Genomic DNA, 17071 nt, shown 5'->3' with positions numbered 1-17071 from the left:
CTTCCACAATACATTAAGTATACACAACTTTCCAGGGTCCATTATTATTGATGTTAAACCAATTCAACAAGAATCTTACCACCCTTTATATTATTTTACTTACCCTCCTTTATTTAATAATATTCTTAAATATTTCCTCCACATACATTTAAAGTCACATTAGACTGTGTTGTAAATTTTCAATTAACAAGCATTTATAAAACTTATAAGGAGAAACTTTATTATATTTTACTCCTTGTATCAGTCTTTTTCCCGATGTTCCAAGATTCCTCCTTTCACAATTTTCCTTTTTCCTAGAGAACTTATACAACCTATTTCTTTAAGCTAAGCCAGCTGGTAACAAACTTCTAGGTTTTCTTTCAGCTGAGAATGTATCAACTTCCCCCTCATTTCTGAAGGATGCTTTCACAGAATATAGAATTCTGAGTTAATAGTTTTTTTGTTTTTTTTTTTCAGTATTTAAAAAAATGTCCTGCCATTTCCTTCTTGGCCTCCATGATTTCCGATGAGAAGTTCACTGTCCTTCTAACTATTTTACCCCCTATAGATATAGTCCCATTCCGCTCTTGCTGTTTTCAAGATCTTTTCCTTGACATTATTTTTCAGAAGCTTGATTGTGACATGTCTTAATGAGGATTTCACTTGGTCCTCTTCTTCACCTTCCAGGATTCTGAGACACGTGTTGCATGGTTTTTGTATTTCCATAGGTCTCTGAAGCCCTGTCTTTTTCTCTTTTTTTATCTTCCGTTTACTTGTTGTTCAGATTGGCTAATGTAAATCCTTCTATCTCTGGGTTTACAGGCCCCTTCCATTCTGTTGCTGAGACCATATACTGAACTTCTTCATTTCATTTATTATAGTTTTCAGGGTTTTTTTTTTTTTACATCAAATTAAGGTATTTTTTGAAGTGGACAAAAAGAACCATCTCTCTTTTATTTCCTAAGAAATGAACTCATTGATGGGCAAAGGCCATCAAAATGACCACACAGACTGATGTAACTCATATTTGGTTTGGTCTTTCTTCCACTCAGTAGCCCTCTGTTAGAAGACATCCTAGGAGTTCCTCTACAGAACAATGTAGTCATTCTGGGCATGGGTGACCCCAGGAAACAGGACCAGGGTGAGCAGTTTAAGCAGGAACATGCAATGCTTCCGCATTGGGCAGGAATACACTGGTGCTATAGGGTTTTCTTTCTCTGGCCTTTCAACCTCACCCCACCCCCATCTTACTCTCACCCTCAGCTCCCTGAGATGCTTCACTTAATTTTTTTAAAGATTTTTAAAAATTTATGCATACAAGAACTGGGGTACAGGCCAGAGGAGGGGGGGGCGGGAAGGGTGAGAGGTATACACAGCTGAGGGGAGTAGCAGGTGGGCCAGGAGAGGTCTGCTGCACCATGCAGGTCAGCTTCCTGGCCAGGGATCCAACTCATCTGCATTGGCTTCAGACAGCTTCATAGCGCTGTGCTTTCACCAATTGCACCACCAGGGAAGGCCCTGACTCTGCATTAATTTTTATAATTTTCTCTGGTCTTACATTCTCTTCCTCAAACATACTGCTTGTTTAGTTGGCTTTGAACCCACTTTTGCCAGGATTATGACATTTCGTGTACATGTGAGTTCCCTGACCCAGTTCTTAGACCAAGGCTCTTGACCTTCCTAAACACCACCCAAACATTTAAAAAAATATTTATTTATTTATGCATACAGAATTGGGGTATAAGCCAGAGGTGCAGGGGCAGTGAGGGGATTCACCAGAGACAGAGTGGGGAGCAGAACAGGCAGATCAACGAAGCACACTGCTGAGGGGAGCAGCAGGCGGGTCAGGAGAAATCTGCCGCATCATGTGGGTCAGCTCTAGGGTGGGAATCAAACTCATGCTGAAGTGGCGTTAGCTTCTTCGTCTGTGCTTTAACCTGCTGCACCACCAGCGAGGGCCCACCTAGACATTTTAATGGATTCACTTTCACAACACTTGTGTTTCAGCTTCCCATCAAGCTAATGGAACACAGATCTTTCCTCTCAAGGAGGCTGTGGAAGGAGATTTTAAAGGTCTGGGTCTCCACTTTCTAAGGGCAGGTTTCTAGGAGTTTAGTGGGTGCTTCTCCCATGGACTCCTTCCCTGCCAAGCCCAGCACACAGAGGCAGGAAGAGAAATGGGTGGGAGGACAAATTAACACTGAAAAGCTTTGATAAATACTAACAGCAAATACTAAAAATAGCTAGGCAGAAGAGCTCTACTTTTAGGAATTTCATTTGTGCCTTTGTGCTGGGGATGAGGAGGAGGGAGAAGAAGAGGGCTGCGGACGAGGGGATGGAAGCAAACGTCAATGTTCTGTAGAGGTGGAGGCACTGAGAGCTTTCCCCAGCAGACAACCTATCCCACCCCTCCCTGAAATAACTCTCAGCTTTCTCGGGCTTCTGCTGTTCCACAAATGGCTCTCTCCCTGTGCTGCAAATGACATCCCTGTTTTTGCCAGCAGCAAGAAGCAACTAAGAGATTTCAGGCTGCTTTGCTCCTCAACCTCACCCGCTCTCAATTGCAAATAGCCCAGCCAACTTTTGACCTCAGTTCCCTGACAGCAGAGGGCTGTTGGGACAGCAGGTATTGCCTGTTCATCTTCAAGTCCCTGCCATGCTGTGAGATGCGGGCGAAGACAGTAGGTCTAACGGGACATAACTTGCGTGGTGGAGACCAGGAATTCTGCCTGTCTCCTCAAAAGCCTTCTGTTGGGCACCTGTCTGCCCTTTTCTAGGACTGGAGGCATGAATAACTGACCTTGACCCTTGCATCGGCAGGGCCTCCTGGTTTAACAAAATGGAAGAGTGCGAGTTTGTTCTGTTTTGTTTCTGTCATGTTCCCTTCCCTCTAGTGAACAATCTGATTGCACTGAGTCGACAAGGACTGCTAGAGCTGGAGGAAGACGCAACATCTGGGAGACAATAAACATTCCCACTGTGATGAATTACGTGAATCTTTGAGCTTTGCATCATATGTCTCCTGTGCAATCTGCAAAGGGAGTATCTCACATCTGAGCCTTCCTTCCCGGCTCCCGTCACCCCTCCTCCATGACATGCACTCTTTTTTTTTATTATTTTTTTTTATGACATGCACTCTTAATAGCACAGTTGGACAGTATAAATAAATAAAAAACTCCCTCTTCCCTGTTTTCAAAAGCTCCACATCTTTATCCATCTCCACCTCCTTCTTTCATGACTTAAATGAAGAAGGAGAATTCTCTGCCCAAAGATATAATTCCCCCTTTGACATCATCCACAGTTCCTTCCCTTATCCTCATCATTCCTCCACAACCTCACAAGGCTACTTCTCTGGGCTCTTTCTCTGAAACTATGAAACAGCCTTAACCTCCCTAGTGTGCACATCTGCCTTCTACATTATGCTTTAAGGTCCCAGTCTCTCCTCCATTCCATTGCACTTCCGAAAGGGAGTCTGCACTGATAATTTCCTTTGCCCCTCCTTCATTCACTCCATGACCCACTGCAATCGGACATCAACCTGCTTTCTCCAAGGACCTTGATGAATTCCAAGTTGCCAGCTGCACTGGCCTTGGTCTTTCTGTTCAACCCTCCTGAAAACCACTTTGCACTCTACCTGCCTAGACCTAGGTTCTCCTACGCTCCCCTCCTCTGACAATCCCATCGCTATGGGTTGTCCCCATGGCCTAGGGTTGCCAGATTTGGCAAATAAAAATATAGAACACTCAGAAAAAAATTGAAATCCAAATCAACCATGATTTTTTTTTCTGTAAAGTGGATCCTAAATATTGCATGGGACATTCTAAAAAATCATCCCCGTTGGTCTGAAATTCAATTTAAATTGAGCATCCTTTATCTGGTAACTCTATGAATTGTTTCTTTAACACTCATCTCTTCTCTTCTAACTTCCTCCCTTACTGATGTTCCGTATACCCACAACTTCACTGATTAGCTTTCTTAGATAATTGCTAAGTGTTTACTTCTGGCATCTCTCTCTCCCTTACCCACCTCCATCCTCTTTGGCCCCTTCTGATGTATTGATGTTTCCCTGAGGTATTTTATAGAATCTTCATTTCACGCTCATGAGAATCCCATGAGGTTCAATTACAATTTTTTTTTTTTTTTTTTTTTTTTTTGCACAAAGAAGGAGACAGGAGCTTAGACAAACCAAGATTATTTTGATCATTGGAAAGCCAGGCTGAAGTTTGGGCTCTGTCTCATTGTCTGGCAAGAAATGAATAGTTTTGACCATGGTGAAAATACTTCTCTGCTTTCCTTCTTTCATTTTGGACACAACTTCTCTCGTTTATAAGAAACTCCCAAAATGCTTCATTTCATTTGAACTTTAAGATACCCTGGGAGGGAAACCATTTCTGTTTCAGATGTGTTTGTATGGACTCATCAGTGCTGTGTGATGAGGGCGAGGGCTTATTTAGAAAGGTTGAGTAACATAACCCAAAGTGAAGTTAATAAGTGACAAATTAGAATTAAAACCCCAGGTCATCTGAGGTCTGATTAATGTGCTGAATTTTCATTACAACCTTCCCACCCTAGCGAGGTACATCCAGCACAGGTGTCTTTGATTCAGCAATGTTTATGTTCATACAGCAGTGAGTACCCTAATGGAAAAAGTATCTGGGACTAGAATTTTGATAGGAAGGAATTAGCACTTCAGTGAACTCGGGAGCTTAAGTGTTGAGTGCTCTCTTTCCTGATGAGGAAGGACTGAGATAAACAGGTGCATCAGAGGAGGCAGAGAAGGATAAATACAGGGGTTACCGGGGTATTAGGAGCCCCTGGAAGGATGAAGCCATAAAGAAGGCTTAGTTTGGCAAGAACAACCTTGACCGTTTCCCCAGTTGGCCAACAACCATTCTTCTTCATGCTAGGATCCATACCCTTATAATTAAAGCAACTCTAAACAAAGCAACTTCTGCTCAAACCCCCAGCTTTCTGGATCCCATGCTTCAAGAAAACAAAGAAACAATTCGCAGCTTCTGATGCTTATCCCAGGTGTGATGCAAGGCAAGGCCTTCTCTGAACACCAAGCCAGGAGCAATGCTTCCTCACAGGCAGGACATAGCAGACCAAAGTGAGGGCAGATGCAGAAAGACAGGCGGCATTAGGGCCTCACCTCCAGCCCATGCAGGGTTAAATGAAAGGAGTCCCGTTTCACTTTACTCCAGTCAACTTCCCAGGAGGCATCCACATGAGGAGTCACGCCTGGTACACACCTCCACAAGGAGACACACAACAGGCACGCCCCTGTGATCCTTGTCTCAGGTCAAGTTCATAACAGCTACATACCTCCTTCCTGGGGAGACACCCCGCTGTGCGGGATTCCAAAGGGCAGCCTCCCCCCTCCTCAAATGAGAGCAGCTCAGAGAATCCTCTGGCAATTTTAATGACACAAAAATAGAAAACACCCCGGGCAGAGTGCGAGAGACCAATCTTATAAACAGCAGGATGGCAAGGTGTGATTCAGAATGGAAAGAAAATCTTTTTAAAAAACATTGCCTTTGACAAGGCCATAGATGAGGATAAATTTATCCCCCCATATCATGGAACAACAGAAGTTCAGAGAAGTGCTAAGTCACAAGCCAGGCGGCTGCAGGAATCTGCAGTGATCCATCCCAATCTGCTGACTCGCCCCTTTTGGCATCACGTCTGATATTATAGGCTCCTTTTCCAATTGTATACTCACTGGGTTTTAGTTTTTTGTTTTTATTTTCACACACCATAACCAGCATATTTAAGTCACTGAAGCTTATCCTAAATCATATCTTTCTTCTTCTCTGGGCACACAAACAGTGTTACTCTGGGGCACCACAAACCGCAAATGTCCATCTTTCATTTGACTGACTCATGTTCCTCCTGCAGGGAAAATAGAGCCACCTACTTCTACTGTCTTCATAAACCCTTTGCATGCTCCCTTATGTTGTTAGGCGATGCCGTGCAGCAAAACCACAGCATCTGCTATCCTTTCAATCATTCTACCAATGACCACACCCTGCGCATGCACTGTGGCCTGGGGGATGATGGGAGGGAGACGTCAGCTCCTGGCTCTGGGGAAGAGAGCCTCCTCTCCAGGGAAAACGATGAGAGGATTAGGTCCCTGTAGCTACAGCCACACAGCTATTGGACATACACTCCAGTGAGGCTAGGGAGGCCTTTCTCCATCCTCCTCTCTATCATTATCTTGTCCTCAGTATCTGTTCTGAGCCTCAGACCTCCAACCTGCCTTATTTGGCATTATAATCCTCCCAGGTCTAGTTCTTATTTTCTATGACACCCAAGTTCTGCACATCTGCTATGTACCAAGAATGATCTATTCTTTAGCTCACTGAATTTTCAGTATGTTTTTTAGCCTGGGCTTAGTTATCCCACACTCACAGATAAAGAAAGCGGACCTCAGAAAACTTTGGAAATTTGCCCAAAGGCATACAACTATGAACATTAATATTCTGAAGTTTATTTCAGTCAGTTTGCGAGGCTAGAAGGAATGTTCACAAATGGGTCAATCTACAAATTACAGGACCCAGCATGCCCTGCATCTGTCATGAAAAATGAAGCCATTGTTCCTCCTGGGAACTGACAGGGAGGTCGCCCAGAGGGGTGGTTAGTCTTGGATTCATGGACATGACAAACAGAAGAGAGAGTAGGTTGGGGAGTATCTCTGTGGTGAGAAAACTCCCCAATCTACTCTCTTGTCTGTTGTTTCATTTCCAAATCAACGCTGATTGCTGCTGGAGTAAGTGATTGCTTTTATTTGCAGTCAACACAGTTCATAAACAGAAAACCTGAAAGAAGAATGTCAGAGTGTGTGATTAGGAAAGCTCTGGAACAGCACATTAGTCTGCCTCGGTCGCCACACATAGCTCAGCTCTCCTGCTAGGTTAATCTCACCATGATGACAGGGATCGACATTTCTGTCTTTCGAGAAGTCCCACACAAGGCGGACATGTATGCAAGCAGAGTAGGCATCTGTGATTCAAGGGAAGCTAGACAAGGATATTGTAAACGTATTTCCACCTTCGCCTATCACTGTGCTTAGAATTTCACCATTATTTGGGGGCTTGGATGTCTGTCAAGTATTCAGGATTATTCTATTAGAATGTGATTGTTCTAGGAGGGGTCAAAGTCAGCTGAGACTTCAGTGATGTCCTCAGAAAATGAGTCTCGGGTGCCCTGAAAGGAACCTGGGGACTCCAGGAATAGACAGGAAGATGGGAAGTTTCTGAAAACTGGGGTGCATATTTTGTCTGGCAAACCCCACCACTGTGGTCCCCAGTAGAGAGTGAGGCTGGTGGAAGGAAGGTAATTGGAAGACTCATTGTTTTGATGAGGTTTAAGAGATGGCAGAGTGGAGGTGGGGTGGGGTCCTGAATAAAGAACTATGGGTGAGTTGGCAAATGCCTTTCTTTTTTTTAAATTTTATAATAGTTTATTTTTACATATTTTTATGCATTTTCGATCTCAGTTGCAATCCCCTTGGGTTTCCCATCACCAAATCACCCATGTGCATTCACCATAGTCCAGTGCATTTCCCTCCCCCCATTGTTTTTGATCTCATTCCTCACTCCACGCCCACAAAATGTCTCTGATATATAGCTGTTCATTGTTATCATTATTTTGTCACCTGTTCCATTATATTCCTGCTATGAAAGAAGCCATCCAGTATTTTCCCTTTTCTTTCTGGCTTATTTCACTAAGCTTGATCTTTTCCAGCTTCATCCATATTGATGCAAAAGACATGTGTTTCTTTTTTTTGTTTGTTTTTTGATTGCTGAATAATATTTTATTGTATATATATATATATACCACATCGTTTTAATCCAATCATACATTTTTGGGCATTTGGGCTGTTTCCATGTCTTTCCACCTGTGAATATAGCAGCAATAAACATGGGGGTGCAGGTATCTTTTTAAATCAGTGTTTTTGTGTCTTTTGGGTAGATACCTCGGAGTGGGATTGATGGGTCGTAGGGAAGCTCCATGTTTAGCAGGGCAAATGCATTTCTTCAGCCAAAAGAAGCCCCAGATAACAACCCACTGCTCCTCATCATTCACAAACTAGGAAACTCATCTTGGATTTAATGACAATGAGGCCAAATGAACTTAGGATGGTCTAGAAGCAAAGGCCAAGCACAGTCATGTGCAGAAGCACTATAGAGAAAACATACTCATTCAAAGGCAACCCAGCTCTTCTGATGAAAATATCTAAGAGTTGCTCCAGTCATAGAGTAACTGCAGAATTTTAATGATAGGTAAAAGTAGCAACTTCATATAATAAGACACATGGCAAGTAAATGGATGAACCATGAGACAAGTAAGCCTTCACACCAAGACTAAAACCATGGAAAGAGATCTGATGAGCAGCATGGCCAACAAGCCAAGTTCCAAGACTTTCCCCTACCTTCAGCTCAGATAAAGACTCATTTTAGCCCATGACCTTCCATCCCAAGACAAAAGATCTTCTTCTGAGAGTTCACATAATACTTCCTCCACAAGCAGGAAAGGTTACCTCTATTTATTCTAATTTATTGTGGATTTTTAAAGAAAGATCTCTTTATTTAATTCCTACCAGTAAAACCACTCCAAGGAAGAAGGAAAGGAAGAAAGCAAGCAAGCGATGACCTTTATTTACTAAATGAGTTATTTTATCAGTAGCTATAGATGATTACATCCTCCCTATTCTGAATAACAACCCTTTATGCCCCTTGGTAGAAAAGAAACTAACAGCTGACAGCCTAAGGCTTTATTAAGAGTGAGCAGGAAAGAAGACAAAAGAGATATAATAGGAAGAGCTTTAAGAGGGGGTGAAGGGTGGGGGTGGAGGATACAGGAGTCCTCTTCCTGCAGGTTTCTTAATTGGACTATTACAATATGTATTTCCTTTTCACTTAAATGTGGCTGTTAATGAAGCAACATGGTTGAAGCTGGAAAAGATCATGCTTAGTGAAATAAGCCACAAAGAAAAGGAAAAATACCAGATGGTTTCACTCATAGCAGGAATATAACAGACCAGGCGAGAAAATAATGATAATGATGAACAGCCATATACCAGAGACATTTTACGGGGGTGGAGCGGGGAATGGGATCAAAAACGGGGCTGGGGGGGGCGGGGAGGGAAATGCACTGGACTGTGGTGATGGCACAGGGAGATTTGGTGATGGGAAGCCCACGGGGATTACAACTGAGATGGAAAAAGGCACAAAATGATGTAAAAATAAACTATCACATTATTCTTAAAAAAAAATATGGCTGCTAATGAGCTGTTTCCACAGGTTTCCTGTTTTCTTCCAAGTAGCTGCATACCTGTGACATACATAGTAAAGGCTTTTGGCCCAATTGCTAATAGCTCTCGAGTAACCCTCACAGAGGGTTCCAGCAATCCCATTATCCAAACCTACACTGGCAATGGGGACTAACAAAGGATGCTGTGCTGTATTTCCAGATGCAAGCAGCAGCATGGCGAATAAGGCTCCAGTGCCTAAATAGTAGGGTTTCAAGCTTTTGGTTTTTATAAGGAGCAATCAAAAATATCTATGTAATTCCTGAAAATCTAGATGGTGATACAGATAAAAAGTTAAATGCAGGTATAAAAATGCAACATGATAATATCAGTATCTATATTGTACTATTTTATAAGAAAAGGATTCAGAACCCTAAAAAGAAATCAGTGAAAATGAAAATTTAATTCATTTAAAATAGAGATTTATAGTAAAGTTTTTTAAAAGTGTGTAAGCTACTTTGTATCTTCCTATTAACACTTATTAGTAGGCAGAATTTTTAGCACAGAAGTATTGAAAATCTTAACAGTCTCAGAAACTAACAAAACTAAATCATGAAAAGTTAAAAAAGGGGTCATCACACTTTTATAAAAAGAATTTGTAAAACGTGTAAACATTGTACCATTGAATTGGAAACATATTTTTGTGCAATTTTTTTTTCATTGCTAAGAAGAAAAGCACTCATTAGAAGAAGGGTGATATATTTGTGAGTTATTTTCAGGTGTTCTTCTTGGACTCCTTCATCTTCAAATAATCTCAATTCTCATTTGAGAGGAGTATTTTTAAACATACTTTTATGTATGTACAGGGATTCGAAGAAGAAGGAATGAAGCCTATTTATTGACCTTGGCTTGAAAGCAAGAAATAAGTTTTCTGTTTTTCAGTGAGAAATAAGTTTTCTGTTTTTCAGTGAGAATGCGCTATATTTTAAAAACAAAACAAAACAGAAACAACAAATGCTGGAGCGGATGTGGTGAAAAAGGAAGTGTCTTACATTGCTGGTGGGAATGTAAACTACTCTAGTCACTGTGGGAAGGAGTTCCCTCCTCAGGACCCTAGAAAGGGGTCTGATGGATCTGTACATGACCCATGATTCCACTCCTAGAAAGCTACCCAATGGAGGCAAAGACACTGATTTGAAAGGAATCCTACAATCCTATGTACACTGCAGCACTGTTTACAATAGCAAAGACGTGGCAACAAACTAAATGTCTTAAAACAGATGAATAGATCAGAAGATGTGCTATTTATACAGTGGAATAGCACTCAGTGATCAACAAAGATAAACTCAAGCCATTTAGGGCCGCATGGATGGAGCCAGAAGGGATTAGGCTCAGTGCAGTAAGTCAGGAGGAGAAAGAGAAATATCAGATGGTCTCACTTAGCGGCAGAATATGGAGAAACAAAACAAAGGGTCAGGGAAAAGACACAACTTGCAAGCTGACCATAGACCTGAGACATCCGGGGTGGGGGGAGTGGGCAGAGGAAGGGTCAAGACAGGGAAGGGGCTGTGGTGGTGGGTCACACGTGTTATGGTGGTGGGACTGTGGGGACCAACCAGACTTGAGGTGAAAAAACAAGTAATGCCCCAAAACTAGCAACAATTAAGAAAAAAAGTATTTTATCTAAAAATAAACTTAAAAAACATACCTTTTCCTACATATTCCCATGCACTGTGCTACTATTCATGGATAAAATATTTAAATGAAACTTAGGAAAATGATTGAACAAAACTGAGATTTCCACTCACAGTTCATTAATAAACAGTAAATATATACTTACTCTCTGACTGTAGCTAGTGCGCAGTTCCAAGGGAAAAGTTGAGATGATCTAAAAGAAACAGAAAAAACAATCATGTTGAATGTGAGTGTCATAAAGGACTGTTTATAAAGTCGTTTGTCCCCCCCTCAGGTAGTGGCAGTGTGCTGGGGGCTTTCCATGACTTGGGTTACTAGGTGTCACAAACACCTTTTGAGAAAGAGAGTGCAGGTGGGATGAAGATGGAATTCAGCAGCAAACACTAGCCTAGAAAAAGGAGGCAGAGGTTAGCACAATGAGGAGTCCAGTGTTGAATGCTTGACATTTCTAAATCCCTTGAAACTGGACAAGGATCCGTGTGAAGGGACACTCAGGAAGATGGGTCTTCATTTTCCAGTTCAGAACAAGTGCCAAATGAGCCACCTTTGGATGGACAAAAGTTTAGTGTCATTCTAAAAAGAATTAGCAGTGCCAATGTAACAGTAAGAAATCCAACATGTCAGTAAGTGGTACTGATGTGCCCTCGGACACAGAGATCAGGAGTGGCAGAAGAACAGAAAGATGGAAGAATTTAGCCTGTGAGACCCCTGTTTCAGGTGTGTGGTTGAGAAGGGCCCCAGGAGGGAGGTCTTATCTACTTGGTTCCATCACCTGTGGACATGGAGAAGAGGAAGAGCTCTATAGGATTTGGTTTCTGACAACTGTAACCTGTCCTTGACAATAAAGTGTGTCTGACACTGCTGGGAGCACCAGTCTAGAAATCTAATTAGTGTATCTACTACAGCTTGCAAACAATTGAGTGGGTCAAAGCTTTCTTGGGAAATATTTTTTTTAAAATGCCCAACTCATATCATTGAATTTTTTTAAAAAGTTTTATTTACTTAGGCATACTGAACTGTGGTACAGGCCAGAGTGCAGGGGAGGTGAGAAGCTTCACTAGAGACAGAGTGGGGAGCAGAACAGGCAGATCAATGAAGCACATTGCTGAGGGGAGCAGCGGGTGGGTCAGGAGAGGTCTGCCTTGCCATGTGGGTCACCTCCCAGGGTGGGGATCGAACTCATGCTGAAGTGGCTTTAGCTTCTTAGTGCTGTGCTTTAACCCCCTGTGCCACCAGGGAGGGCCCCATATCACTGAATTTTTAAACACCAGAGTACTATTTTCTTTAGGAATAAAATACCAAAAAATATGTAATTGTCTGGGTTTCTAAATATCCTCTCTCTTCTACTAAAAAAAAAAAAATCAATGGTAATAATTCAAGAAAAACAAGATACTCCAACTTATACAGTGGGAAGAAGTGTAACATTCTACCAATTTCTGTGTAATTGATGAATCAAGCATTGCAAATGTTTCTCTGTCCATACACCAAGTCCTCTTATTCCACCAAGCATTTAACAGAGAATTGAATAACTTAAACCAGAACTAGGAACTTTACCAAAGGGTTATAAATTTGTCTCTTTGAACTTAGAATAGAGACAATGTATTTCATTGCTAAGGACCTCAGGCAAGTTATTAAACCTCTGGATGTTCCATAAGTAGAAGTTATTCTGTTATTTTTAGCTCCAGTAATCTAAGAATTCTGGTCTAGGTGACTTTTTACCTCACTCATAAGTCCATATTTTTTAATAATATGAATATTTATAAGAGATTTGGGCTTAATAAAATGCATGTTTTTTAACTGAAAAAAGTGTGAAATGGTTTTAATACATTTTATGTCATAGTTACTTGGTTGACATACAAACACAACATAACTGAAAAAGTCTTATTTTAGGATTTTCATTAAGATGTGGAATAAATAAAAGTAAATTCATACTGTTTTACATTTATGTATATTTATATGTATAAATATATAATTTATATAGGTGTGTGTAGATAGATAGATAGAAAGCTCCATTTCAAACTTTCAGATTTTATTGAAAAATAAATGCACAGGGCCTCCCTGATGGCGCAAGGCGTTAAGTTTCAGCACTATGAAGCTATCAACAGCCACTGTGCCACTGTGGCGCAAGTTTGATCCCTGGCCAGGGAGCTAATTCATATGGTGCAGCAGACCTCTCCTGTCTCACCTGCTGTTCCCCTCAGCAGTGCATTTCAGTGTATCTGCAAGTTCTGCTCCCCACTGTGTCTCTGGTGAGTCCTTCACCCCCCACACCTCTGGCCTGTACCCCAGCTCTTGTATGCATAAATAACTAAATCTTTAAAAACTAATTAAATGAACAAATAGTTACTTGATTAAAATGATAAGGTAAATAAACAGTTGCTAGAGCTGACCTGACAGAGAACTCTATGGCTCTCTTGAGTATCAGAGTAAACAGGTCATTGAAGACCCAGCTAGTTGGCGGTGCTTAAGCCAGCGGGATGAGACCAGGAGAGAGGACACCACTGAGAGGTATATAAGCTCCCCAGTCTGATCTCTGTTTCTGGATAAATTCCCCTGATCTGCTCACAGAAGTGCAGTGAAACACAGTCTGTGTTACCTATTATTTTTTTCAGAGATTGATAAGAAAATGATGGAGGTGGGAGGGAGGCGCACAGGTGTACGGGAAAGAAGAGCTACATCCATGGATTACAGGTTCTGTTGTTTGTTAAATAGCTGCTTTCATTAAAACACAGTCAAAAACAAATTTTGCATTTTGCATATTATATATATACCTTGCTATTTAAAATTATCCTTTCAGGGAGACAAGGGGGAAGGTCGAAAGACTATAGGGGTAAAAGAATTTTGGCTCTAGTTCCATTAGCAGTGGGATGACTCTGGAGCGGTCATTTGCCATCACTAGGTCTCTACCCACAGAAGCAGCATATAATCACTCAAAAATTCCTTTCTGACCCCCATTTCCAGTTGACCCTTAGGATCTACCAGGAAGTTCATAGTTTATAAACAAGCAAACAAATGAATGAATAAATACAGATAGTCAAATCTATTATTAGAGAAGCCTGAAGTGAATTCTTTTTTTAATCATAGTAGTGCTGATAAGAGTTACTTTATATTATTTTGGTTTTCATATGTAATCTTCAAGGTTTATATTATAAAAGTTTAAGAACATTTGAATTAAAAACTACTTTAAAAAGTTTTAAATGTTTTAAGACCAGATTATATAGCTTCCAATACCTTTTAGCTGCTATTTCTCACTATTCTATGAATCACGCAGACCATCCGTTCATGCCTATAATCAATGAAGTGATTTCTGGGCTCAGCATTGCTGTGTAACTTTTTGCCTAAAACATAGCATTTTCACTGAGCAGAATATTCTGACAAATGCTTGTAAATAGAGTCAAATAGCTGTTTACATTTTCATTTGATGGCAATAAGTTTGGTAATTGGAATTTCAGAATCCAACCCTAACTTTCCTCAGGAAGTGGGAAAGGCTTACTGTTTATTCATCTGGAAAAAAATGTACCATGCTCCAAAACACAATTAAACTAGAAACAGATGATATTCATCCTCTCATGGGGCATCAGCATAAGCTAAGTATACTCACAACACAGCTGACCATTCATAAACATAGCTACCGTCACAACCAAAAGCAGTGTTAATGGCAGCCATTTTATTTTTTTAATCAAAAGTGAAAAGCCTGGAATCCTGCTAGAGAACACATCCAGATACCAGGCAATCAATACTGGCCTACTTCACACATGTCTAATCAAAACATTTTACAGCATACCATTGTCTGGTACTTTTCACAGAGAAAGCAATGAGGATTAGGATAAGTCTCTCCACTTTAGGAAATATGGAAACTAAGTCCGGAGGAGCAGATTTCATAGGATTCTAGCTTCCCTGAGAGGACCATTGCTTTTGTCACTGTTATTCATAGCACAACCTCACTATTGATTGAGTCTTGATTGGTGAAGGTTGATTGAGGTGCCTGAACTGACTTCAGATGCTATGATTCATTCTGAAGTCATGTTTCTGGAAATCAAGTGGCAAACTGGATGGTTCTCTCATTTCTTCCTCAGAACTGATCTTAAATTCAGAAAGCATGTAATGATGAAACAAAAACAACAACAATATAAGGAAACCAACCTGAGGGCAGTGTCCACTGCCCAATCTAGCACAGTGACCCTGAGGAGATCTGTCAGCTGATTCACAAATAGAAAAATGCAACTACCCAACAGCAAATGGCTTGCGTTTAGCCATTTATTCAACCTTATTCAGCATCCACCTTGAAGCAGGGGGTCAGAGTTAGAAATGATTGATGTGACTTCTTACCAATGGTGTTCTCTCCTAATGGAAAGGCAGATGATCATTTATGACAGAGAAGAAACAATATAATCAATAAATGACCAGTTGCATGGCAGACTCACATAAACGTGATCTAATCGAGACCCCACACTCATAGCTTCTCTTTTCCTGTCCTATGGTTTGGCTATTAGCATGTGGCAACTTGATGTCCTTCATTTACCTGCTTATGCTTAGTTGTGAGTCTCTCCCACTAGTAAGTACACCCTTGAGGGCCTGGTCTATTTTTGGTTCATTGAGCTAAGCCAGTCCTCCACACAAAATCTGAGAGTTAGTAGGTGCTCAATAAATGTTTGTTGACTAAATGAATAAACATCATAGAAGTCATTCAAAAGAAAGAACGATCATCTGGGAAAGATGGGAGGAAATGACAATGGGTTATCATAAAAAGTAGAAATAATTTTTGGCAAAGAGGGTGAAAACTCAGTCAATTGCTTAGCAGGGCCTCAGGAACACCTGACAATGTTTTGTAAATACAAAGTGTTTTGTCTGTCTGGAGTCCTGTTCTTGTGGATCCATGGGTGGGGGTGGGGGGCATGCGAGTCTCAAATCTCTGCTCCTCCTCTGACCACAGGTAAGGCCCAAATCCAAACTACTTGAGCTGTTTCTCCCTCCAAGAACAAAAAACAATGGCAACCGACCAGCATCAGAAGCAGCAGTTAGAGGATGTTGCAGGGTCCTGTTCCTGAGACCCCCATTGCCTTGGTTTACATCGGTCCTGAACTCTGATTTTTCTTGGCTCTCCCCTTATTTTTTAGGGCATTAACATATTTCCAGTAAAATTGTTTTTTCTGGCTCCAAATTTCTGTTTATTTCTGCTGATTACATCCAACATTTTCAATGACCATGGGGCTGATTAAAGATGAATGTGGTTTGAAAGAACTCACAGTAAAGAATTTCTGTGAAACACTAACCATGTGCAGGTACTTTATCAGCTCTTTATCTGAGTTAGCCAACTGCTTATTTCCATTTTCAAAACTAAGACCCCAAGGTTAGAAGATGCCCGGCATGCCATGTGCCCACCTTACCAAGGGACAGAGTCTGCATTTGACTCCAACGACTTAGAAACTTTTCCCTGTTCTCCTGGGAGACACACAGTGTGGTGGGTTGGCCAGATGAGGGAGTGCATTGTCTGAGTGCAGGCTCAGATGATGGTGAACAGTTCTTGGGCATAAAGAGAGTTAAGAGTAGTGGCATTAGTTACCACAGTCAAGGCCCTGAGTTGTTCTTTCCACATTTTGAATTGTTATGAGGGCACTTTTTTTTTAAATATACCATGCAAGGAAATCAGGACAATTGGTTTCCTACTGGGAGCTGCTAAAACAGGCCCTGGAACAGGTGGTTCCATAGCCTATTCATGTAACAGTCACTGCCCTGTTCCCCCCTCTGGCTTCCTCTTTCATTTGGGTTATTGCTGGTTTGCAGCCGCGGCTCTCCTGGTGCCAGGTCCCTGCCAGCTTACTTACTTGCCGGCCTGACCCTCATGCTGCCCTGCTCTGTCACATACCCTCCACCTCAGCTTCCCTTTTCACCAACTTTATTCATCATATTCAGATAATAAACCCGGATGTGCCAGGTTCTGTGCCAGAATGAAGCATCGAAACCAGGCATACCAGTGTAAAATCTACACTTTCAGCTAAAATCAGTAATTCCAGCCAATGAATAAGGGTCTATGGTTTGTTTTCCTTTCTCAAAATGCTGTGCATTTCATGATCTGTATCCCAGTAGGTATTTTTTGTTTGTTGTTTGTTTTTTAAGTGACTATCTCAGAAGTACCTTGGGTAT

General features: G+C 41.3%; 1 protein-coding gene across 2 annotated transcripts in view; it reads right to left on the bottom strand.

Annotated features, from left to right (window-relative positions):
• Positions 1-17071, bottom strand: part of NCALD (neurocalcin delta) — a 312691-nt gene that overhangs the window by 135525 nt on the left and 160095 nt on the right. For both annotated transcript variants that reach the window (XM_012722992.1, XM_012722993.1), the window contains exon 3: positions 11073-11120. The gene's annotated coding sequence lies outside the window, so the exon portion shown is untranslated. The remainder of the gene's footprint in view (positions 1-11072; positions 11121-17071) is intronic.

The sequence above is a fragment of the Condylura cristata genome, unplaced genomic scaffold, assembly GCF_000260355.1.
Source record: "Condylura cristata isolate star-nosed mole 26May11 unplaced genomic scaffold, ConCri1.0 scaffold00009, whole genome shotgun sequence".
NCBI classification, from domain to species: Eukaryota; Metazoa; Chordata; class Mammalia; order Eulipotyphla; family Talpidae; genus Condylura; species Condylura cristata.
This window is presented reverse-complemented; position numbering and strand designations above follow the sequence as displayed.